The sequence below is a fragment of the Corvus cornix genome, chromosome 6 (assembly GCF_000738735.6).
Source record: "Corvus cornix cornix isolate S_Up_H32 chromosome 6, ASM73873v5, whole genome shotgun sequence".
Lineage (NCBI taxonomy): Eukaryota > Metazoa > Chordata > Aves > Passeriformes > Corvidae > Corvus > Corvus cornix.
This window is the reverse complement of record NC_046336.1, coordinates 21,873,056-21,898,072: the sequence shown is the minus strand read 5'-3', so window position 1 is coordinate 21,898,072 and position 25,017 is coordinate 21,873,056. Positions and strand designations below refer to the sequence as shown.

At 39.5% G+C, this 25,017-nt stretch overlaps 1 long non-coding RNA gene across 2 annotated transcripts in view; it reads right to left on the bottom strand.

Annotated features, from left to right (window-relative positions):
• Positions 1–25,017, bottom strand: part of LOC109146083 — a 159,762-nt gene that overhangs the window by 13,440 nt on the left and 121,305 nt on the right. Inside the window, exons 1-2 of one of the 2 annotated variants that reach the window (XR_002047873.3) lie at positions 6,280–6,357; positions 550–728 (exon numbers count right to left, since the gene is read on the bottom strand). This is a non-coding gene — a long non-coding RNA (uncharacterized LOC109146083). Of the gene's footprint in view, positions 1–549; positions 729–6,279; positions 6,358–25,017 lie in introns of those variants that run through there. The other variant, XR_005602212.1, reaches the window with a different exon arrangement.

Below are 25,017 nucleotides of genomic sequence, written 5' to 3'. Positions count from 1 at the left end.
CTCCTATACTTTGCCTCTTTTTTCCCCTGAAGTCTTTAATTGGTCTCAGGAAGATACATTTATCTCACGCCAAAAGCAGCCTTAAGTAAGTAAAAGAGGAAAATTCAGAAATACTTCTGCCAGTGGAACTGGCTGTTACTGCAATGAAAATGAGCTATCTGACTGATAGCTTTGTTTCTATTGTGTTTCAGTGAAAACACATCCTTGAATTTAGAGCTGTGTAATGACATTATTACATTAAACTTGTTATTTGAAAATAGACAAACAGCTCCAAAAATATCCTGCTACCAGACACATGTTTGGCTCATCTCTTCAGAGATGACTGAACATGTCATTAAGTCCCCCCTCCTTATAGCTACCAACCCACTGGTTTTCACAGACTGTTAAGCTTGCTTGTGGGGCAGAGTGAAGCAAAAAGAAGGGAAGAAACAAAAGCTCTGAAGTGTATGCCCAAAGACTTGGAAAAATCACAAGTTGGAGAAGGGATTACCAAGTCTTTAGCTAGTGAGCCACACTGAACTCAGAACAGGAGCAAATGAAAATTTTTACCCTTTGATGCAGTGGCCTCTATCAGTAGTTGTCCATCTTTACCACACAAGGGAAGCTTCCTGGATTCTCTACTCCTTCACTCACACCAGGCTTCTCTTCCATTGAGACCAGGAGCAGCAATTGGGGTTCTCACTTTGAAACACGTTGGAAGCTGTCACCTTCAGCATCAGCTCTCTGACCTACAACACCAAAATCCATGACGAAAAAGAAACCAAACCAAAACAAAAAAAGCCGTGAAAACAACAGAAAACAAACAAAAACCCATAACCCCCCCAACTTTACAGAAATCAGCAATCCAGGGTGGTTTTCTGCTTTCCAGTTTTGACATCAGAGGAACTACTGATTTATATCAGAATGGGAAGTCACACTTGGGGAGAGAACAGATGGTTCAACAGTTCTGCTTAAAAGCACAGGATACTTGTGCTGCAGAAAGGCATGAGGGAGAAAAGAAGGCTAAAAGACAGTCTTGCAGAAAAAGCTCACATACACTGTGGCTGGAAACTTGTTGTGACTCCAGGCTTTGACCATCAAAGCAACTGAGGCAGCTCCCCACAGACACCGACTGGTTTCAGCAGGCTGAACAGGCATTGGGGTGATCAGCGTTTTGAGGCACCTGGACTTCATCACTCTGGTATAACCTAAGACCTTTGTGTCTAGAGCCCCAGTTTCCCATCTTGTTGCGAGATGATAGGAATCTGGTTACTGATGATAAGCCAAAAAGAAAAACACAGTAATGCTCAGTAGAGCATATACACAAGTCCTCATAGAAGAATTGCTGTTATGATGGGCATGATAATACTGAAATTATTTTGCCACCGTTCAATTACATGTTCTTTTTTTCTTTCCCCTCCAAGTCACCACTCTCACTAGGCATGACTGCTCACTGAAGAGTGAAGACAAGTAGTAAATAAAAAGCAATGAAAGCTGTTTTACATCTCTTTTCATCCCCTCTACGCAGCTCCCTCAACCTTAAAATTTAGGGGAATAAAAACCAAGTTTTCTATGCAGACAATGAAAAGTATATGCATTGAATGTCAATTCTATAGGAAAGAAAAGAAGAGACTGAAAGAAAGAAACCCATAAAAGGAAATGCACCACATTCTTCCACCCTCTACCCCAACAAATCCAATTAAACTTGCCAAGACACACACACATGCCGTCAATCATTCCAGATCCTATCCACCCTATCAATATTTCAGCAGCATTTCACTCTCTTACTTTCCAGGACTATGCACACTCCACACAGCATGCACTCATTGTTCCCCATTCTCCTTCCTTGTCCCTCTTAATCAGTCACAACAAGTCACATTCATTCCTTTCCTGCACCTTATGCTACACCAAACTAGCAGGTTAGCTGGCAGAGCAGAGCTTCTTTGTGCTCCATTGATGCTTTGGGGCTTGGCTGGTTGGCAGGGGGGGGTTGTTGTTTGTGGTTTGTTGGTTTTGGTTTTTTAAAGGGTGAAAGGCAGGATGCAAAATATGGCTGGTTATAGACAAAAGGACACTGACACAGAGGAATTGTGTTCATGCTTATAATGCAATTTTCCTTATTGTGAAATACTGCTATCCTATTGTAGTGGCCTCTTTTTAATGAGCACAAGCTCATTTTAATGAGTCTACAATGAATGGACTCAAAATTTCTGGTAACAAGAGATCCAAAAGTTCTCCAGAGACTTTACATATCTGACATGGGCATTCTCAAAGCCTGCCTAGACACACAACCATTATCAAAATAACTTCAGTAATTTGAATTTATGTTCTTATGCAAGCTGTTCTGGTTCAGAATAGAACTCAATCTCCTTTACGGGAAGGGGAGATGCTTGATGGTTTTTTATTCTATCTTGTGCACTCTCAGGGCTACCCTTGAGGATGGACATACACGGTAACTCATTTTCAAAGATAAGGATTATTTTGGGTGTACTAGAAAGATCACAGTTGTACCTTGTGCCAGTGTCACAGGTCAATCGACTTTCTCTTCAAATTCTCACTTGATATCACCATGAGAAACAGGAAAACCTAACATGATGGAGGATTTTACCAACTGTTGGGCTGTCTTTACTGACAGTACAGGCAGTGACCTAAAGTGGCTCCAAAAGTACGGCTGGGCTTTCAGGCAGGCAGTAGCTATTCAAGCAGAGAAATCTGTCTATAAAAATTTTATTCTTTTCCAGTGTTCCCATGTCCTGAACTGCTTCAGTACTGAGTAGATTCCAAGCTTAAAGCTGTGTTCCTTCTGTGAGCTGCTATTCCATCCCCAGTATGTTTTTCTTCATTTTTTGAAAGGCTTAAAGAGCTGATATTGCAGCCTCATACAAGAGGGCTGGAGCACAAAAATGAAATGGCACCAAAATACACTGGTGACCACTGTATGTGCTGGCACAGCTACCAGACAGCAAAGACAAGTCTTGCAACTTGATATATTTGGCTCTGAATATATATGATACATATGATCAGTCTGTACTCTTCCTCAAATCCAAACAGAAATGGCCAAAGGTTAAAACTTCTCTTTCTTTTGCAAGGAAGATTTTTTGTTTTCTAGAATCACAGCCTTCCACCTGCTGAGCTCTAATTTCTGGGTCTAAAAATGCTCTTCGAAGTCCCACCTTCAGTTCTCAAATACACTCCTAAAAATTGTCTCTCTGTATGACCAGGTATTGGTATTTCTGTATGAAATTTTAACCTGTTGCTGCACAAAATGTGAATTATAATAAGATTATAAAGCTTCCTTGTTACCAGTAAAAAATACTCAGACATAAAAGACTCATGGTTTCACTGCAACTTTTACACAGAATGAATTTAAACATTAACTTTGCAGCTTCAGTTTTATTTAAACATCAGGGAATACTGAGTTGCCAATAGCAGGAGAGAGGTCATCTGGATAGCATAACTTCATCTCCCATCCTGGAGAGAACTGACAAGTACACTCCCTTGGAGGATGCTGTTCTGCTTTCTCATGCTGAGGCATAGAATGCAGTCCTCTGGGGCCCACAGGAAAAGCCGCTTGAAAGTTTCATGCCTTGAAAGTGCAGGCAAGGCCAACTGCATGTGGAGGACTACGGCTTCCTCCAGCAGACACCCTGCACATCATTTGAGAGTGGTCTGAGATTAAGAGGACCTGAGTAAATAGAGGCTAGTTATTCAGACAGTTCACTTCCTCTTTTCAGCAGTCTCCCTGGAGATCGCTTTGGAGAACCCCACCCATCATCTAAGAGGGAGTTTCAGAGCTCCTTTGAAGAAATACTTCCTAAAAACATGAAGGGAGCTGTGTAAACTTGGATCCAGGGTAAAAAAGTAAAAACCTCACTCTGCACAGTTACAACTTTAATATAGTCCTCAATGTTTTGAAAATAGGCTTCCCTGAAGTTGCTGTCCAGAAACTCTTTCTTCTCTGACCCTCTTAGTGTTTTCCACTTTTTAACTCTGAGAAACTTTCTTGCATAAGGCAGAAATCCAGACTTTGAGGGGATAAAAGAAGAAAAAGGGAAAAAGAGGAAACCTGGTGATCGTTGCTCCCTTGGGCAATTATCTGTCTTGTAAATAATTAGTGTTTACTCATATTTGTAACATGGTTATCTACCAAACACAAACACTGCTTGCTGCAAATAGCTCAGCTAGGAAGAACAAAAGCCAAAAAACTTCTGAATGAGTCAGCAATCAGAATTGACTGTATAGCACCTGGAGAATATTGACTGCAGTGTGACCTGTTTCCTGTATTTGGTGAGTAATATGTGATTTCCACATAAATTGGAAAATGACTTTATGACTGAAAAAAAATCACAGTTGTGCACACATGCAGTCTGAATGCCAACTACTTATCTCTGGTAACATGAACTCAGCTGACTTGGGGATTGCCTGGAGGCCTCCAGGGCACTAGCAAACACGGCATCAAATGACTCCAGCAAAGCCTTTTCGGAGAATTGTTTGACATAGAAGGATGCTGTGAGTCACCCTGGTTTTATGTGCAGTGTTTGTGGGAAGCCAGTGCAAAAAAAGAGCTGAGGAGCATTCAGGAATGTAGCTGGCAAGGTGATGACATGTGATTCTAATAAGGAAATCACGGTTTTTCTCAGCCCTGGTTTTGGTAAGGGGTCACTTGCTGCAATGTGTGGAATTTCTTTAGAGTGCTGCATCTTGCACCCTGTTCTTGAGAACACAGTGGGCAAAGCTCCCAGGGTATGATTGATTAAAATAGCTACCACATGTTTATCTGTGTATTTATCTGATGGTGGAAACCGTGTGTACACACACAGCAATTCTGACCTTAATTTACAACCAGGTCACATGTTTTCTACTGCACTAGTGATGTTATAAGGTAAAAATCACAGCTGAATGGCGTAAAGCTCCCACTGTTTACACTGGAAAGGAAAATGAGTTCTGAATTACTCAGCAGGCCAGATTTGCCTGTGAGGGACTCTTGCATTCTAATATTTGTTATAATGTCTGCTTATGGAATGTGGAGAGTAAGGCAACCACAAGTGGGTGCCTAAAGCCAGCACTCTCAACAGGGAGCAAATAAAGCTTGCCAACGGGAGTTCAGAGGAGCCTCTATCTTTTGACTTCCCATCCCTCTTCGCAATTTAGAAATATATCTTCCCAGACCCTGACCTTGGTAATTTGCATTTAAAACTTACAGCCTTGAATATATGAGGCTTGGAATTACAATCTCACTTTTCAGAAATGAGGAAGGGCTAAGACCTGTGGTCTTTGCTAACACATCCTAAAGAGTGTGTGCTCTGTTTTAATCCATCAGCCTGGGTTTTAGGTTCTACACATGGAACGGGTCTTCTGAGAGAGCCTGTTGGTGAGAGCCCAGTGAATGTGCACTTGAGCACTTAATCTGTGAGTCTGGGTGGTTTTAGATTAAAGCAAGGCCTGGAATGGGTCAGCAATCTCAACATCTAGCAGAATTTTTGGTCATTTGACAACATTAACATCAATGTTGTCATGCAAAATTTTGTGTCTTCAGTGCTGCGTGACAGCCAAATGGGTTTTTGACAATCTAAACAGTTTGTCACTTAGACCACTCGGTGTAATGGCCTTGTCCTCCAGTCAATTCACCTTACCCAATGAGCCTTGGAAGCTATCATCCTTTCTATGCCTCTACACTTTCTTATACACTTCCCTTTAAACCAGTCTGTCACTGGAAATGCCGTTTGGAAGCTTTGATCTCAACTGACATCACTACTAGGTAGACACTTCATGTGTTCCTCATTCAAAAAGAGAGAAGGATCCTCCCACAGATTTATTCTGGTTGTTTTGCCTGCTCCATCACACCACTCAATACCTGAAACCCCATCCTCAATTGCACAATTTAGAGCAGTCAGAATATGAGCAACACCTGCATGTTTTATGGAGAAGCAGCTAGCCTCCCCTTACTGCTAATGGACTTTGAGTGAATGGGGCAATGTATTCCCAGTTATTCAATCAAATTGAAAATTATTGCTAACACAGCACCTGGACAAGCTGCCATTTTTCAAATGAACAAAACCACACAGTGAATGAACCATTCTCTCCCTTCCTTCAATTTTCTGACACTGTTGTTACATATTAGGTGCAGTTAGCAGAATGTGTTTCCTGGTAAATCATGATCTAGGATTCGTATTTGAAGAAGATAATAATTTCAGACTTGAACCTAACTCTGTATTTTCCCTGCAGGTGTGTATGGGGACATGGAACGGGATTGAAATTCTTCATTCAAAAGATGGCAGCCAGATGCAGTCTGTGTCTGACCTTTGCATTAGGTGGGTATTCAGATCTAAAGCGTAGTTTCAGGGCTGTCTCTGGCTGGCTCCCTTCCACAGGTCAACTGATTTTTCAAGAAGGTGCTCTGGAAAAGATTAATTTAAATTAATCTTTTAATTAGTTTTTAAATTAATTCAAGTTAAACTGTGTTGCTACTATCATGTTATGAAAGACATCTAGAGAAAAGACCTCCAAATGAGGGACATATCCATCAGCCAAGAGGCTGATGTGACTAGTACCAGTCTCTAGCACAATGCTTTCTGTCAGATTCACAGTTTAATGGTTTGTCTTACTTAAAAACACACAACCCTCCTAGCCACCCCACACCAATCCAAACACTGAATTATTTGGAAAGACCTAGGCTGGGATGATGCCTGCATCTTTAATGTATCATCTATATGCAGCATATAAAAATATGTATTTCTTAGAGACACATTTTATGTTATGCTATTATTTGAATGCACACACACAGTTTCCTGTGACAAAAGATGGCAAAGTAAGATCCAGTAAAGGAATCAACACAAACAAGGAAACAGAGATAAACACAGACTCACCAAGCAACTAGATACAACAGTAAAGCAGCCAACAGTCCTGAAGTCACTGCTTCAGGCTAAATTCATCCCAAGCATTCAGGACATTTGTTCCTATCTTTTCATGCAGACCTCCTGAGTAAACTGCAGCAGTACTCTTCCATTAGCAAGACAAACAAGTCATACTATGGGAAATTCTATAACCTTCTAACTCCTCCCCAAAATGTCTATTGACAAGGACAAGGCTGTTGAACTCTGAAAGTCTGCTGAAAGTTCCTTGCAAAAGACTATGGGATTGCCCTTGACAGAAAGGAGGAGAACAAGCTCTCACAGATAAGATTTGAAGGCCAACAGGCTGATGGGTCCTTGAACAACCCACACTTGAGCTTTAGGTGCAGTTTAAATGCCAATAGAGGCTAGGGCTTGAATCAGGTAGCACAGCTGAGATTTGGCACACAAGCCCTGTATCCACACAGAGGGTGTGAATTGCTGTGAGGGCTATAAATGGAGGCTCTGCTCCACTAGATCTGATCCAAGGGCTGTGTCTGGGGCTGTGCTGTGCAGGCACAAACCCTTTGGGGGCTGCAGAGACTCTTTTACAGGCAAGTAGAGAATACGTTCAACTCTACTTGTTCAAGTTGCACCTAGACAATCAACAGAGTCCTACACAGATTGATTTGAGTGAGCTTTTCTTCTTCCCCTAAACAATTCACCTTCTTGGCCATAAAATATCAATTTAAAAATGGTTAAAAAAATCATGCTAATAAGAAAAAAACCTTGGGGTCCATCTGCATTTTACATTTCAGACAACCCCAACTCTACAACCTCTAGATACCAAACCAGCTTGGTAGTAATCATTTGTTTCAGCAATTATGCAAAGATGTACAGGACATCAAGTGCTGGGATTTATCACAGAGGAAAAGGTTTAAGGCTCTCCTGAATTTAAAAAAAACCCCAAATCTCAGTTTCCAAAACAGTATCATGTTACCAGGCTGTAACAATAACAGTTTTTACTGTTGGGTGAATCAGGCTTTCAGATTTATAATTTATTATAACAACAGCATGAAAAGCCAAGCTGTGTATGAAACAGAGCTAAATTTAGATCAAAAACAAAGGGTGCCCCACAGAGCAAAGGGTCAGCTGAAACACACATTGGATGCCTATGGAGAGGTAGAGCAATCTTTTGATCAAGAAAAAGGAGCAAGACTCAGGGGAGATGGGCTCCAATTCCAGCGTATTTCCTATAGGACACTGAAAAAATTATCTCCCTCCTTTCTATCTTTATTTCCTCAGTGGTGTCACAGGTTGGCTTGGGAAGACAGTAAGATCCTGAAATGATGGACAGTATTTGAAGAGCAAGGTACTGCTCTTTTCAACAGTTGCAAATGAGCCCAACTCCAGATGGTTCTCACACACACATTGCTTCATTTCATAAGTGAGATTTTAAATATGATCGTCATAGACCAAGAACATTAATTAAATGTACTGAAGACAACGACACTTTTTTCTGAGTTAAAACATGCAGAGTCTGGACCTGTCTCTGGACACAGTGAGCAGGTCTCAGAGTTCTCATTTCAGCAGTTTACTCATATATGAGTGAGTAAACTTAATGTGAGCTGTTAGTTTAGTTAACACTTCATGCATTTTATGTAATCAAAAATATTTTAGCTGATAGTTTCAAATTCCAAATGAAGCTACAAATTTCAGGTATAAAATGTGATTTTTACAACTTTTCATGATATTTAGATGCTTGTATTTGGTTTACAATTTTCTTCTTACAATTTAAATATGAATCCCTTTACAAAGCATGGCCTGAGCAGAATCTCTCTTAATGCTGGGGGGTTTTTTTTAACTTGTGAGAGATAAAGAAATGATCAGTTTACCATGTCAGAACCACATTTGTGTAGTTTTGTGCATGAGGGCAGTGCCAGCTGTGGAACTGGCTTAATAATAAATTTTTACACAATTAAAATAATTTTTCAACAATTTCCTGGCAAAGAGGTAGAGGGGAAGGGAAGGGTATTCAAATTCAAAATCTCTGCCAGACCACAACATACAATTTGTTTGTGTCCTGGGTTGCAGTGTATTCTATTGGCATCCTCATGAGCTGTTGAAATCAGGTGGAGCAGTGTTTCCTTGCCTCCTCCCCCCGGACTCTCTTTCTGTTAATGGCCCATCAATGCCCTGCCACATGACTCAGAGATAACTCCCTCCGGACTATCTTGTGTTAATAGGCCCATCAGTGCCCTGCCGTATGACTCATCATCCCATTGTGAGATGCTCCACCCAGAGGGAGGAACCAAGCATTCCATCCTGGATATAATCTGAGACTCTGAACACCAGAGACAACATTTCCACTGGATTCCCAGAGGACAGGAGCTACACAGCCACCACTGGACCTTCTGAGGAAGAGCAGACCCTCCTACAGGACCACAGCTTCAACAGAACCACATCCACCACTTCAGGAGGACTGCAGCCACCATTTTATTGGACTGCTACCACCACCCTAACAGGGTGTCAGGTTGTATCCTGACTCTGTCAGTTTAACCCAGTGTTTTCTGCCTTTATTTTTTTTTTAAATTGGTATTCTGACTTGGTGCCTCCCACTGGGTTGTTTTCAAACTAGTACATTTGCCTGTTCTGAAAGACCTATATATTAATTAGGACTGTTCCTTACTCGCAAGTGAAATCAGTGCATGAGAAAGTCATAACCTTCATACTTAAGTACCTCAGCCTTGAGGCACGCAGAATGCTCCAAAACAGAGGACACCAAAGATGCCCATCACATTTCCTAAATACTTAGATAAAGTATATTAATAGAGATGATGGACTATGTAGCATCACACTTTTCTTAGTTAGGGATGAATGGTTGCAATTTTGTTTTAAAAAATGTATTTTTACTTCTCTGCCAAGAGCAATGAAAACACATGAAGCTTTTAAAAGAACACAAAATGCTGAGGGGATCAGGTATATTTCATATTATTTGTTTTTTTAAGAACACACCACACACGTCTCCATCCTGGGACAAAAGCAGATTCACACAGTGTATGGGCAACCTCCTCTTCCAGAAGTCACTGCAGATATACATAATGCTCACTTCTTGGGATGTGGTTATATCCTTACAGTAGTCTTCAACAAACCACTGAACAAAGTCTTTGTCAAGTCCTTTAGGACTTCTCCGCATTATAAAGCAACATAGTTTTTTAACTTTAGATAAGAATGTACTGACACAGTCATAAAATTTTCAAACCACAGAAAAAACTCCATCATGAGAAAACACTTAGCACTAACACGCCCTTCTATTCCAAGGGTACTATCTTTGTGACATATGGGTAACATGGGGAGGTCTGACTATTACTTTGAAAAGAAATTCAAAATGTAGAGGCTGCTATAAAAGGAAAAAGTCAAAATTTCTACAGCAACATTGACTCTTGACTGTGACATGTCCTGGGTAATTTTAGCCAGACAACAGAAATTCCATCTGAACAAACTTTCGTAGAAGAAGGAACTTCAGAATTCTCCAAATTATGAAAAAGTTCGGTTTCTCATCCTTAACAGTGCTTTATAAACAGAGGAATGGAGAAAGATAAGAGTGCTGCCAGATGGCAGTGAAAGGGTTAGTTGTTTTGAACATGGTATGTGGTCAGATGCTACCTATTCATCCCCAGCATGAATTACCTCACCAGGTCTGTGATGTAAACACGTGTAGTTGCTAAGCAATTTCCAGTCACAAGGTCTCCTGTAATCCATACCATTTGCTATTTTACTAGAGATGTGCCCTGGTCAGTTTGCTAAAATGACACCTATGGTCCCACATTGGGTAATAAAACTCATATTTACCAGTAGGGCTGGTGGGTCTTGTAACATAAATTGTTAGAATCCTTCCTCTATAAATAAATGAACAAATATATAGATGAGTTAGTCTATTCTGTCTACAACAGGTCTTAATATCTTCTCTTCTTCACCCTGCCATAAGTCCACCCAGCACTGAGGCATGCACCTAGGGTCTCTGTTGTACATGACAGCTTTTAATGCTGTAAAGAACATTATTTCTGAAGGAGGAGGGAAGGAGAAAAGGCTGATCTTCCTTCTTGCAAAGAAAGGTTTGGAAAGTTAATCAATTTACTAGGGCTGAACAGATCATGCAGAAAGGCTCCTTGCATATGTATAAATTCTCGGATTTATTCTTGGCTTTAAGCAATCAGTACTGTTTGACATAAACCTCAGCAGCCAGAATTCTGTGTTCTGGTGCAAAATGGAGTGATCATCCTAAACAGAAATGGTTCAAGTCTGGGAAAAAGAACAGAAAAATATAATTTCCTAAGATACTCAAGGATACTCAGATCACCTCTGCAAGCTTGCAGGCTTACAGGATGCTTGAACTCTGCACTCCTGCTCAGGTGACATCAGAGGACTATGCTAAAGCAAAACAAGCTCGTCTTTCAAAGACATGTAGTTCATTCAGTGCAAATGTTAAAAATCACGAATAGAAACGGTACTGAGGCTGATTCCTCCCCCCATCTTAGTTATCCTTAACTGCCATTGCAATAGCAAATTCAAGTGGGAACTCTGGATATCTGTGCCCTAAGCAGTACTCAGGAACCAAGTGGATTTGAAGGTCAAAAAACACCCCAACAATGAAGAGATGCATGGTATAAAAATAACCATTGGAAGCTGAAAACATTTCTCTCTTAGGTCCTGGTTCTGCAACTCCACCATTGAATCTCATGATCAGTAAGAATCACTATTCACAGAAGACTCACCCAGTGAGATTAATGCCTGTGCAGGAACCTGAGTGGGCTGAATGTCACTTAAAAATTGTTTGTGATGGACTGTGAAAGCTAATACCTAAGATAATCTTACTGGTAGTGTGTCAAGTCCTGCCCTTAAACATCTAGCCTATGTGCAGTTCAACTCAATGCAAACTGCAGGCGATCTCTCTCTTCCTAACACACTTTCCAAAGAATTAGGCCCAGCCCACATAACATATAGAGAGGAAGAACATTTTTCGTACTTTAGAGATTTCCTTTTCCTCCTAAAATGAACAAACTACTGTTACAATAAGTGTTTTAAATGGTAATGCCCAGCCGCAGGCTGCACACCAAGAGTGTTTATTTTAATTTCTTTAGGACATAGTGAATTTGATAAACACCTTCAGAACATGTTATGGAGTCACTCCTCTTAATCTAAAATGTGAAAAACAAGCATCAGTCAACATAAAATACATGTGATATGGCATGAAGCAGAATAATAGGTCTAGCACATATGGTATTGTGAGAAGTGATTTTCTGTGACAGCCAAGTATGACAATGAACAGAAGACAAATGAATTTCCTGCACTACGTCCATAGGGGTTGCCTGTCCTGCAAGGACTTATATAGAACAAACTGACAAGATCACCTGGAATTACCTAATCTGACTGGCATTATATGTGACAGATAAAACATCTGTGCAGAGAAAATAAAATGTACTTATCCATGACTGAGATACTGACCAAAACCAGATCAAACAGTGGGAAACATTCCTCAAAACAATTTTAACAAGTCTTGTGAAGAGGTCTCAAACAATTTATGGTAATGCAGAGACACGGAACTCAGCACACTTTCAGTTCTAATGACAAGCATGCCACAGTTAATTTAAATGTTCTAGTTGTGTAATGTGTAGAGAAAGGACTGGTGTGTAGTTTAGAAACTAAAATCATCTGGAAGAGAAATAGGCGAAATAGGAATAATTCAGAATAGTATCTGTCAAGGAAAAAAATATCCATTGTTGATCTATCCGAGAGAAAGGTACTTTAAGCATCATTGTCATGTTCTCTTTGTCCGAGAACGAAGTTTCTATCAATGGATTTTAAAATGCTGCTTTAAATCTGGAAACAAATTGTCCTCTAGAAAACCAAACATTATTGATTTCAGTACCTGGTGGTTGCAAACAGCAGAAACGTAGCAAGTATACACAAAGCAGAAAATCTGAATTTTGAAAGGAGTTTCTCAGTGAGATTCCACTGACACATTTATTATTGTTAGTAAAACTTCCCAGACTAACCCAAAAGTCTGGGAAAGTATACAAATTTCCCAAAGTATACAAATTATCTCCTTCTCTTTAAGAATTTGTTGCCTGTACCTTAAAATGGTATGTGAGGTTGCTTCAATTTTGGTGACAGAAGAGCAGAAATTTTTTAAGTTATGCATACAGATTTAGAGGGAGAGAGAGGACAGAGCAGTGCACAGGGAATGGGCTGGGTGGAAAGCATTGAGAGTCTAGATGGAGGATTGCTGTGGTAATAAGGGTGACATGGTAGTTGAAGGGAAGGTGCTCCAATTAGGGTGGGGGTGTGACAGCATCAGGGTGATGAGAGGAAAATTACCAGAGATGCTTGAAATGAACTGGAAGGGAGAAGCCAGTCAGTCAGAACAATGCTCATTATACAGGTGTCATAGGCACAAGGACTCTGTTTTTCTAGCTGGATACAGCAGGCACAGCATTCAGGCAGCTTAAAAATGCAACTTCCACAGGAGGCTGCATGGGAAGGCAGGGGCCCACATAGTCACAAGTTGTATGCACCCACTTCAACTGCAAGGCCAGGAACCTGCTGAGGGAACCACAAACCACGGTTCTGCCTACTGTGGAATCATTATAGATTGGGAGATAGCATGATTGCAGTGATACTCAGACATGTCCTCCATTTGCCTCAAAAATCAGATACGAGTAATTTAATCAGAATCTGCTATCATGAAACTGGCAACTCACTTCTTGTTAAAAATATCAACACTAATAATGCCCTATTCTTGCCTTAGGCCACATCGTGAAGCTTTTCCTCTTGGTGAACTAGTACCTTCAGCAGGATCATCAGGTACAACTCAGCTGTCAAGCGTATGTCCTTTAACCGGGACCTTCTTCAGGCAGCACGCCTCCTTTCATCCACAAGCATGGTACAGCCCCACAGAAATACAGACCAAAGACCTCTAACTGTGGATCATCAACTTCTCATGAGATACAGCTGTTCCAGGGGTTCCTCACTGCAACAGGCCACAGGGATTTTTTCAAATGCTCATCACCTTACAGTCTAATAAGACATTTCCAACAGGCAAGTCTACCTGACAGAACTCCGTGTGGTTTTTTGGACTACTTACACTCATTCCCAGAAATAACCCCAGCTAGAGCTGGCAAGATGCAGCTAAATCAACTTACAAGAGAGTAAACCTAAAACTGCATTGGCTATGCAAAAAAATCTCCCTGGGATACAGCACTACTGCTTCAACACAAGTTTTATATGCCACATATAATAAATGGAAGAGAATAGTCTCTGGAGAGGGCAATTTACAAGAGGTGTGTCATAAAGATGCTTTGATTTTCCCCTCTGGAAAAATTTCTGTCTCTCCATTCTCTACAAGGAGCCTGGGTAGGCCAGGCAACAAAAGCACAACAGCAGACTCTCTCCACAGAGAGAGGTACCAGAAAAATCATCATGAGTATTTTCCCAGAGAGGGTAGTCTCAGGAGGCAGACCAAAATCTGAACAATAATTATGCTTAACTTTCTCCAATAATTTCCATGAAAATTTTTAACAGCCAAAGAAAGTAGACAAAAGAGTTTGTACATTGAACTACTTCTGTAAATAACATGCAGACAGAGGAGGGAACCTGGATTAAATTATTAGGAACAATGAAAATTCTTTGGGGGTAAATCTGAAAGGAAAATGTATGCTGTGTTCCACTTGGGAGAATCTGTTTCATGTCATGTGTGGCATGAATTTGCCAGGGCACTGCTTTACTTTTGTAACAAAATACTTTGTGAATATTCTGGTCTCCAAAGGCAGACGTGAGGAGGAACTAGGAATCCTTCAGTTCAGAGCTTAACCCATCTGATCAAACCCATGCACTTCTCTTCAACAGGAGAAAAGCATTGTTGCTGTGTTGTCTCAGACCCTGTACATCCACCCTAATATTCTTCCTGTTTCATCTTTCCCTGTATTTTTAGTCTGGATGGATCATTCTGTTGTACTTGAAGATTCACACACTCTCATGGAACTGTTTTATTTCACCCCTCGCTCAGCAAGCCATGCAACAAAAGCCAGAGAAGAAGAGCAAGCTCTGTGTACTGTCAGTGCTACATACTTCTGACTATTATTTCCGCCTGACAGCTTTAGTTTTATCCAAGGATTATTCAGTTTGGGAATAATAGGAGATTTACATGCTTGCACACAGGTCAAATTACAGTCAGAAAGCACATGTGTTGCAATTTCTTCACCTGCAGATTATTCCTGGTGACTGTTATTTTAAAGCTTCCCTAACTGGCAATGGCAGAAATTATTGTTTGAATCCTGTTTGCAGATGAATGCTGATGTCCTCCTGGTGTTCCAGCAGGACATTGCTTTGATATTGAATTATAAATTGTTACAAATAATATCAGATTTTCTTTTCTAAATAGTAATTCTTCAAATGGCTGAATAGATCACTCAAAGTCAAACTTACTGGAAATTTTTTCCAAGTAGCTATTTCTTCAACCAAGCATATTACCACATCATTTTGAGTTTTATATCATCTCAAGCAAATTAACATCAACTATAATGCCTTTTCTCTGATCACAGGAACAAGTGCAAAAGTTTTATCATTATTCGTGGTATTTCTAAAGGTTTCAGTAATCATTTGGAGATATTAAAAAGGAAATAAACAGAGAGCTATGCTGACTTTTCCTCACTCTAAAAAAAAAAAGTAAAATAAAAACAATGTGAATTTCACTGCCTGTCCTGTAACAAAGCAGGGAAAGAAATGACAGTTTTGCAGCTTCTGAGGAGTTACTGCAACTGACTGAAATACAACTGTGAATTCTGGATATAAATGATGAGAAGAAAATGTAGAAAAAACCCACTACTTTACTGATGGAGTTATTCATTTTTAATGATGACGTACACACAGGCAGGCTAAGGAGGCTTACTGGCACCTAATTTAATTTTCAAGTTTATCTAAATTTTCTAGAACCACATAGTACTACCCAGACATGAAAGTAGGCAAAGGATTCTCCATCACTTTTTGGGTTTTTGTGATTAAGTATCTCCTCAAAAATACTCACAGTCGCATGTTCAAACCTAGTGCCCAAAACAAGACTCTGAAGCTTGGGTGACACAGGGTTTAAAATTAAATTAGTAAATGGTCTTTTCCATCTCCTTAATATCTAGCAGTAGATGTCTGGGTAGGGGAGAGAAAATTGATTATAATCTCAGAACAGGGCTCCTAAATGCACTCACCAGAAGCATCAGGATATCAGGCACTCCAGCTCCAGCAGGGCACAACCCCTCAGCTCATTCAGGACGTTGCCACTTGTTCTTCCTGAGCAAAGAACTTTTGCTGCAGCACAAAGGTAGGCCTAACCTCTGGAACCCTTCCCTCAGCTCTTAACCCCATATGAGGCTTCCTAGGGATGGAGGATGCACACCGAGGAACATCTTTGGAACAGGAGATTTAAGAGAGAGGCCTATTCAGTGACCATAATAGATCAGATGGTTTTTTTGTTTGCTTGATTTTAACAAAGAAGAGCTCCATCATAAATCTTCACTTCAAATTTGATTGCTTTATAATATATCATACTGTGATGTAACTGGCATTCACACTTGGCTCCTATTAGGTGACACCATATGGTACAATTAGAAGTGGAGACAGAGAGTGACATCTAAATAAGTTAAACTTCATTCATCTATGATTAAACCATCCTCATTCCCCTGCATGCATTCAAGATCCTAATTTAACTTCTGAAGAAATTCCCATTCGATTGTGCATATATATTTTGCATTTTTGAAACTCTAGATCACTCAGCTGAATGTCTCTTAGAGTTCCTGAAAGTTGTTTATTTGCTTTCTTATTAAGATGGTTTCACAGTCTATTGCAGGGCCATCCAGATGGGGAAGCTGTGCAGAGTTTCCAAACCCTCACATTCACAGAGCATGTGAGGCTCTTTGACACATTGCCTGCCTCCCACTGGGAGATCTACACAATGGTATTCAACTTTGTCTTGTGGTACCCACGTTGTAGCTATAGCACAAAATAAATCTGCAGGTTATCAATAAAGGATTTTTAATTGGCAAGCCTGTTTTATTTATTCATGGGAAGATAAGTGAATCTTAGAATACCTTCTTTCCCAGAAGGTTAGGGGGTTGCACACAACTCACAAATCTTTCTTGGTAATCCTTTAGTTGAACCAGAAATTATATTATGCTTTTGTTCTTTCATGCCTAAAACTGACCAAGCAGGCAATGATTTATTAAGCAAGAGTCTTGAGTCTCCTGCCACACAACCCACTTAGTCACAGTAATGGCTATGAAACAGATCATGCATTCTAAGATAGGCTATAATTTGTGTTAAAGAAACTTGTCTGTTTTAATCACCAAATTTAATTTGCAAAGCCCTATAAAAGGTTATGAAGTAAAAAGGAACAAAGACCTAAACTTTAGGTTGGAATGTTATGTGTTACATACACTGAGTAGGAAATGAAAAAAAATGAATTTGGAATGGACCCAAAAGATAAAAATCAAATGGCTTCAAATAATTAAATGTAGGATACTTAGGATGCAAAACTGTAGATTGGAAGTATCTGTTTACAAATAATCAGAGGTAAAGCAATCATATATATTTCACTTCCTAAGTAAAAGATTGAAATTGGAGTCCACTTACAAAAAAGTGGAGAGGCTTTTCTTCAAGGACTGAGTCAGGGTTTCACACAAAGTACCATGCATTTTTAGATGCTGATTAAGCACATCTTATATTTGAATTTTAGTATCACTGATTTCAACTTGTATTCAATGCTAGATGCATTACAAAGGAATTTAAGCTGGTATTTAAAAATTGGAGCTTTTGGGAAATGCACAAGAAAAGAAATAAAAACCTTCACTCTTTTCAAATAAATGTAATTTTTCCAGCTATTCAAAATTATTTGAAATACATCAATTCATTAGAACTCACTTTAGCAATATATCTAGAAAAGATTGTGGCAACTGTAATGTTACTTTTCATAGGTTAACAATGCAATTTTTTGCTTTAAAACAATGGATAATAGAAGATATTATCTATTATGACCATTGCAGCAGATTCTAGCAGCTACTTATTATAGAGATGAAAAAGGAGACAGGAAGAGGCACTTTTGGAAGTTTCTCCAACATAAAGTATACACTGACCTCAAATATCACAATAGATTTATGGTTTTCTTTTCCTATGTGAATGTGCAGTTAGGAGGAGGAAATGTTCACAGGGAGGCAACAAATGGAAAGGCAGAAAGAGAGTGAAAGAACCAACTGGATCGAAGTGGAAGATGCAAGGGACAGGCACAGCTGAGATGCAGATGGGGAGGAGAAAGCCCACTGAGCTCATAGCCAGCAAAGGTTGGCACCTGACAGAAACAGGCGCAGAGGCATAGCCCCAGCCAGAAGGTAACTTCCTCATGACAGGAGGATGCTTGCCAGGCTGACTTGGGTCATTTTGAGTGTGAAGGGCCCACTTACATCCTGCCACTGAAATAGATTAAGTTTCAAAAAATAATTTCAATAGCCAGCATCAAGATCTTCCATCCACATTTAATCTCATATAACATTTGCTTGTTGAAGAGAATGAGAGAATTAGATTTAAGCCTCAGTCACACATGTATCAGGCCAGCAGGTCAGGTGGGAATTTCTTTAATTTGCAACTTTGCAGTTACAATATGTGCCCAAGAAATGGAAATAGAGTGAATTTCTGCCCATGCTCACAAGCTCCTTTTGTGATAACCCCAAGCAAACTGCTTCAATTATCTGTATTTCAGCTTGTTCTGTAAAGCAATTACAGCCATATTTGCTCAGTCTGAAGGCACTGTGAAGTTATACTGGAGTATAACACAAATTTTGATCCCTGGACTACAGCTGTTACTGGTTGAAATTACTATTATGCAGCAATTTATTCAGACATAGCAAGTTTCTGTAAGAAAGCAGAGAATGGTGAGCCATTTTAGTCACCTTTGAAATAATTGTGAGAGATAGATGCAGATCTATTTGAAGGCCTATTCTAGCATCTATTCTAGATGCAGATAGGTCTGCAGAGAGATGAAGGAAAGGAGGAGTTAGGAGATGAGAGAGCTGTGACCACAGTACTGCATACATCTCTGATTGATGTTATTTGTGGGTGACAAAGCCCCACAGGACAATACACACCAAGACACAGGCTTAAACACACGCACAAACACCTGCACCTTCTTAACAGCCACACACTTAAAATACTGACATTCTTTTTCTATTTCGCCTCCACTACTCATTCAGCACCCTGAACCAAAATATGATTCCAATATATTTTATAGTAGCTGCTTTTTAGAAATTGCCCTGCGTTCTTCGCAACACATTATTTCAAAGCAGCACTCTGAAATGCAAAGATTGCCGGATAAGATTAAATGGTTTTGACAAGATTTACTCTGAATTTTTGACCCAGTAATCTTGTTTCTTTTAGTGATTGATGAGAGATCACTATTGAAACCTTCAAGTTAGTCAGCAGTGCATGCAGCACAGATGAAGTGTTAGAGGTACAGAAAAGCATAGACCAGAAAAATGGTCTTGAGGCTTCCTATTAAAATATACAGCCTTGCACCTGGAGTGAAAAGGCACAAAGCAACCACCTAAGGCTTTTCATATATTTCTTTCACAAGAATTACAATGATGAAAAGATGCTTCTATTAAAACACATAAACAAAGAAGTAAATTATCATGTTTGGTGAAGGTAATGCATTAAATCTCTAGGGTGTCTTCTATCTAAAGAAGTCTGCATTGGAATAGCACAGATATTACTAACCATCCTCAGCTGGCCAAGCTGTGAGGGAAATTCCTGTAATAAAATAGCACCAGTGTGGAAAAGTTTCAGATAAAAAAAATGTTGTATTATCCAAGGGTAATTGGTGTTGACTGAAGTCTGACCCACATATGCAACTGGAAGGTCTTTTCAGGGGGTGCTTTTGTCAGGAACTGCAAGACAGGGTACTGTATTTGTAAAGATGTGGTTTTTTCCAGCACCCATGGGCTTGCAAATATGATGTCAACAAGACTGTAAAACTGGATGCTCTTCACATGAGCACTGAAGCCTATAGGCAAAAAAAGTAAGTACCTTTACTAGCCATTAGTTTTTACTTTTCACTTTGTTTCCATTTCTTTTTCTTACAGAAACCTTACTAAATATAGGGGGGGAATCCCCATGAACAGACAACATGGATGCCAGTGAATAAACAGCTCTTCAAGTTATTTAGACAATATTTTAAAATAACAAAATATTGCAGAAATGATATTCCATTTTGAATTAAACATCTAGGCTAATTTTTTTTTACAGGGAATCATTCTGCCAGTTTTATGAAGGTCTCTTTCAGTTGGTCAGAACATTTTTTGATGCTGAAAAGGACATAATTTGTGCTATACAAGTTTTTCCTGGACAACCTCTTGCAAGGCAGGACAACCAAAGACAAATTGTTCCTTTCAAGCCCTACCCATATTTGACGGCTGAATGTTTGTCTCATAGGATCCTGTAGAGGGAAAATGCTCATTTACCTAAACAGATAAGGAACACACACAAGTTAGTGCGGGGCCAACTTACCATTGAAATAGTTCCATGGAAGTTGATCCTATTTAAAGTGACTACTGAAGTGGGAAAATGGACATGCCTTTTTGACTGGTTGTTAGGAGCCACTCTAGAGATTTTATATAAGTGCAGTTGCAAATTATGTTACCCTTAAAATCTCTTCATTGTTGTGTTAAGCCAGGACCAGAATACATTTTAAAAGAAAGATGAAAGTCCTGACAGACTGGTTAGAGAAGCCCAAGAGAACACATGACAGGAAACGATGTCTGAATATTGACTGGGATGAATGAGCATGCATGAGTATGGACAGCAAATTCAGAGGTGCTGGAGAACTTCTAAGCAGCAGCAAACACTGGAGCCCGGAGTTTCCATCTGCTTTCCCATAGTTCGCTAAGTATCTGTCAAAGCTGGAAAGACTGAATTTATTTACACCCTTTCTTCTGTTTTGATAACACAGGTTTAGAAAGGGATAGAACGCATAAGAAAAGAGAACCATACAAATATAACCTGTCAGATATTGTGAGCGAGATGGGCTTCCTAGTTCTGCCTTGGCAAAAGTGATGTTTTGCCCTGCTATAATGCTCCCAGATTGCAAAGTCAAAAGCAAGTTTTCAGCCACTTAGAACTTGTACTTTGAATGATCAAAAATAACCCCAAAACCAGAAACCAAACCCAAACAAACAAACAAACCACTCTCAGATGCTTTCAGTAGAAGCAACTAAGAGTGCATGTGGAACACTTTATTCAGGGACACTTGACTAATTGTCCAAGACAAGACACACTCTCTGGAGAGCCCTTTGTTCCCTGGCACCCAGCACAAATGAACAGCAGAAACAACCTGAATGGTGCTGACCAATTCTGACGCATGAAGAGTTCCTAAAGTGAAAGGTAACTTTCTCCCCTAGTCATCAACTGTTTAGACAATGCTAGTTTATACAAAGGAATGGGAGGAGCAGGGAAACTCAGACTAAAAGAGATGAAAAAATGAATTGTAAAAAACAAACAAACAAATACCCCAATGCCCACCCCAGAAAGATTCCCCCCAAAACCAAAAAACCCAACAAACCATGCAAACTAAACCTGAAAACACCTGATGATTTTACAGGGAATCCAAACCCACTGCTGATTATGAACCACAGAGTTCCCTGAGTAGAGCTGGCTTGCCTCTGGAAGCACATGCAGTACAGCATTCCCCAGCTAGCACTGGAAATGGTACAAAGCATCATCTCTGCACGCAACTGTACACCTATGGCCTAGGGAGTTGGGACATGCCTTAGAGTTACTTTCATGTATAAATTACCCAAAAAATATTTATGGCAGGAAAGTTTATAGTGAAGCTTGGACAAGGTCACCTGAACTATCAGCTATTGGTGGACCCTAGGGTCTACTTTGGAACCAACACACAAGTTGTCTTTTTAATCCCCACAGTACCCAGGAAGACTTTCACATATCTGGCTTCCTACTCCACTGTGCATAATGGCAAAGGTTCTTTGCCTTAGCTGTGAACCTCCTTTGACTTACCTTGGCAGAGGTTAAATATCTGGGAAGCCTAAAATATTCCACAAAAGTGCTTAAAAGATGTATAGCTGTAAGTTTACATATGGCTTTTCATGGCATGCAGCCTAAGCATGCAAATTTTTTCCTTCCTTTATCTCTACTAAACCCTGGCCAGACCTGCCTCAGGTTTCTATGCCACAGGAACTGCAGAACTGTGATATAAGTAGGTCTTCTTAGCTGCTGTACATTTAGTGCACTTTGGCACACTTCAGAGTCAGTGCAAGTAGCACATTTTCCCCTCAGGTTTCCCCTATCCAAGTGCTCAAAGTATATGAAAAACCTAGCTATGATTATCCCTGGGTGACTCCTGATGTCTTTTCCTCCCGAGACAGATGCTGGAATTAATACTTAAACTTTTCAAATTTAAAGTTCCTTGGTATTTGCTACCTTCAAAAGGTCTCAACAATAAATGTTCTTCTAAATCACACTTTGATGTGCTATAGATTGCTACATTTGAATTAAACATTCCCCAGTAATACTGTGCTTTTGTTTAGGTGAACCATTATGTGCAGATTCATCCCTGCTTCAGTGCAGACTCAGTCATGTACAGACAGCTAACCCTGAATAGGTCTCTGCAAGCATAATTATCTAGTCTGATTAGGATATGGACTTTATACTACCACTTTTGAAGCTCTGGAAAAGCAAAATGAAGATTTTAAAGATAAAGGTAATTGAGTAAGAGAAGAATGATCATTATACCTTTCAACACACTCTATATAAAAGAGACATAATCCCAATGTACAAAAGGAGTTTAATTTTACAGTTATTAGACATCACTAAATTTTCAGCCAAATGCTTTTAATTGTGACAATGCAAGCTTTTGTTGTGAAGTGAATACCCTACAAAAATCTGTGAAAAGATCTGGAGGCTCCAGAACATACCCAGAACTACAAATAAAAATATCTATAATGCTACTGCACTGTTTGCCATTGCCAATGCTATTTGGTACCCTGCTACCAGCTGGTTGTCTTTCAGGCCTCTCATCCTAATAACACAATGGGATTCCTAAAATTTACCCAGTGATGTAACGGATGTTAAATGATCTCACTAAACTTTACAACAATGAAGTGTAATTTGGAGTGAGAGCAAGTGGTGTTGGAGAGAGACTCCACTGCAAAGACTGAAGTGGGATTTCTATGGGATAAAACACATCAAGAATGTAAGAGGGACAGTTCTGCAGAATGACTTTATAATTCCCCTTTTACATCATGTGCCATGAGGCTTAAGTTTATTAGTGGGTGTAAAGGTTTCAGGATGATTTAAAATTAAAGATTACTAAGAAGCAGATGGAGCACAGCAAGCACATCTCGGTATGAATTCCTAGAGATGTTCAAGATGATCCACTTTGCAAAAGGCAGGCTTCCCAACAGGTATAAATGAAGCCTGAGTTGCTAGGGATACACTAACTCCAGGAAATACAAATCAGCAGCACAAGGAAAAATATCAATTTATTATATTTTTAAGTGCAACAAAAATAGAATATAAACTACTACAAAAACAGAAAACATAGAAGTATAAATGTATAAACATATAAATAACATATAATAACAAAAATAACACCAATATAAAACAATTTATCAATAATAGAACATATTTAGTATTAGTTTGTTCTAGTATTACTACTGCAGAAGTTACATCCAAGCTGACATGCTGACAGAAAATAAGATAAACAAACTAAAAAATACTATCTAGTCATAGTAAAGTAAATGTCAGATTTCTGTTGTCCAGTAATTATTTCCACATTAACTGTTTAAAAATTTTATTTAGAGCCAATACTGTTTAACAGTTGGGTGTGGGATGCAATCCCAAAGATGAAATCTTATCAAATTCAATGTAAGATAGTCATATTCAGGAAAAGCAGGTACAAAAATCCTTCCAATTCTACTTCAGCCTAAAAGGTATTTAGTTTTACAATATTTGTAAGTGCAGTTCTACTGTCCAAACCCTGTGCTGCAAATGGAGCAACACACATAGAAAAGGCTGCTGCTTCTATTTTTGGGGTTTGTTTAGGTTTTTTTAAAGCAGAATCAGTGTAAAAGAGAAATGAGACAGGGATATTAGAGGGAAGCTTATAAATGAGACATTTACTACCTGAAATCTCCATCCCTCTCACATTTTCCAGCACCAGAGGGGAATGCAAGGCCTGAAGCAATGAGATGCTGAGTGGACTTAGCTTCTGCTAATACTAGAAGGAATGAAGGATGCTCACTCTTCAGTAGGAGGAGTTTAAAACCTGATGGGATCTAACCCCCACCATGCATGTGGTATTCCTGAGCTGTGGCTGCATGTGTGTCCTGAACAGAGTGTTCTAGTCCCAGCAGTAACAAATGTCAGATGTGAGGCTGGATTTTACAGCTTCAAAATAAAGCATGCTATGTTGCCCTCCAGAATGTTAGCCACATCTTTGGTTTTTATTTACGTGACTGCACAAGTCACAGTCATATTTGGCTTCTACTTGTATGAGTCTATGAAGAATTTTTCATTAGAGGGCCTGCACACATGCTGGATCTCTACATAAAGTCCATACTAACTGTTTCTGACATGGAGTCGCTGCAAGTTGTAGAAAGTCAACGAGCTGATTCTGCTTCCAATTACAAACATCCAAACCCCACTGCCTCTAGAGCATCACTTCACCCTAAGGTTTATTTATGAGAGCACATGTTGATTGTTCAAGTAAAATCTTTAATTTTGTGTGGTAAGCTGAGCAGATGATAAAAATACAAAGCACGACAAACTTGCTGAGCGTATGCCTCCACACTCCAGCAAAACAAAGACCAAATCCAGTATTTAACTGGGAGGGGCGGGGGAGAAATATTGCTAGCTGAAGGAGGTATGCCACCTCAAACAGAGCAAGTGCAATAGCCAGCTGAAGTGATTTCAGAATCTAGTTACTTACAGATAGCCTTTTCAGATGCTGACACTATATTTCCAAAGTGAAGAAGAATAATCTTTGCAAGGGTTTTTAGGAAGAATGTCCAAATTGCAGATGCTTGGAGTTTGTTTCCATAGATTTAATTTGTTATGGAATTATAGCAATTTGGCAGAAAGTAACACAGAACACTATAAT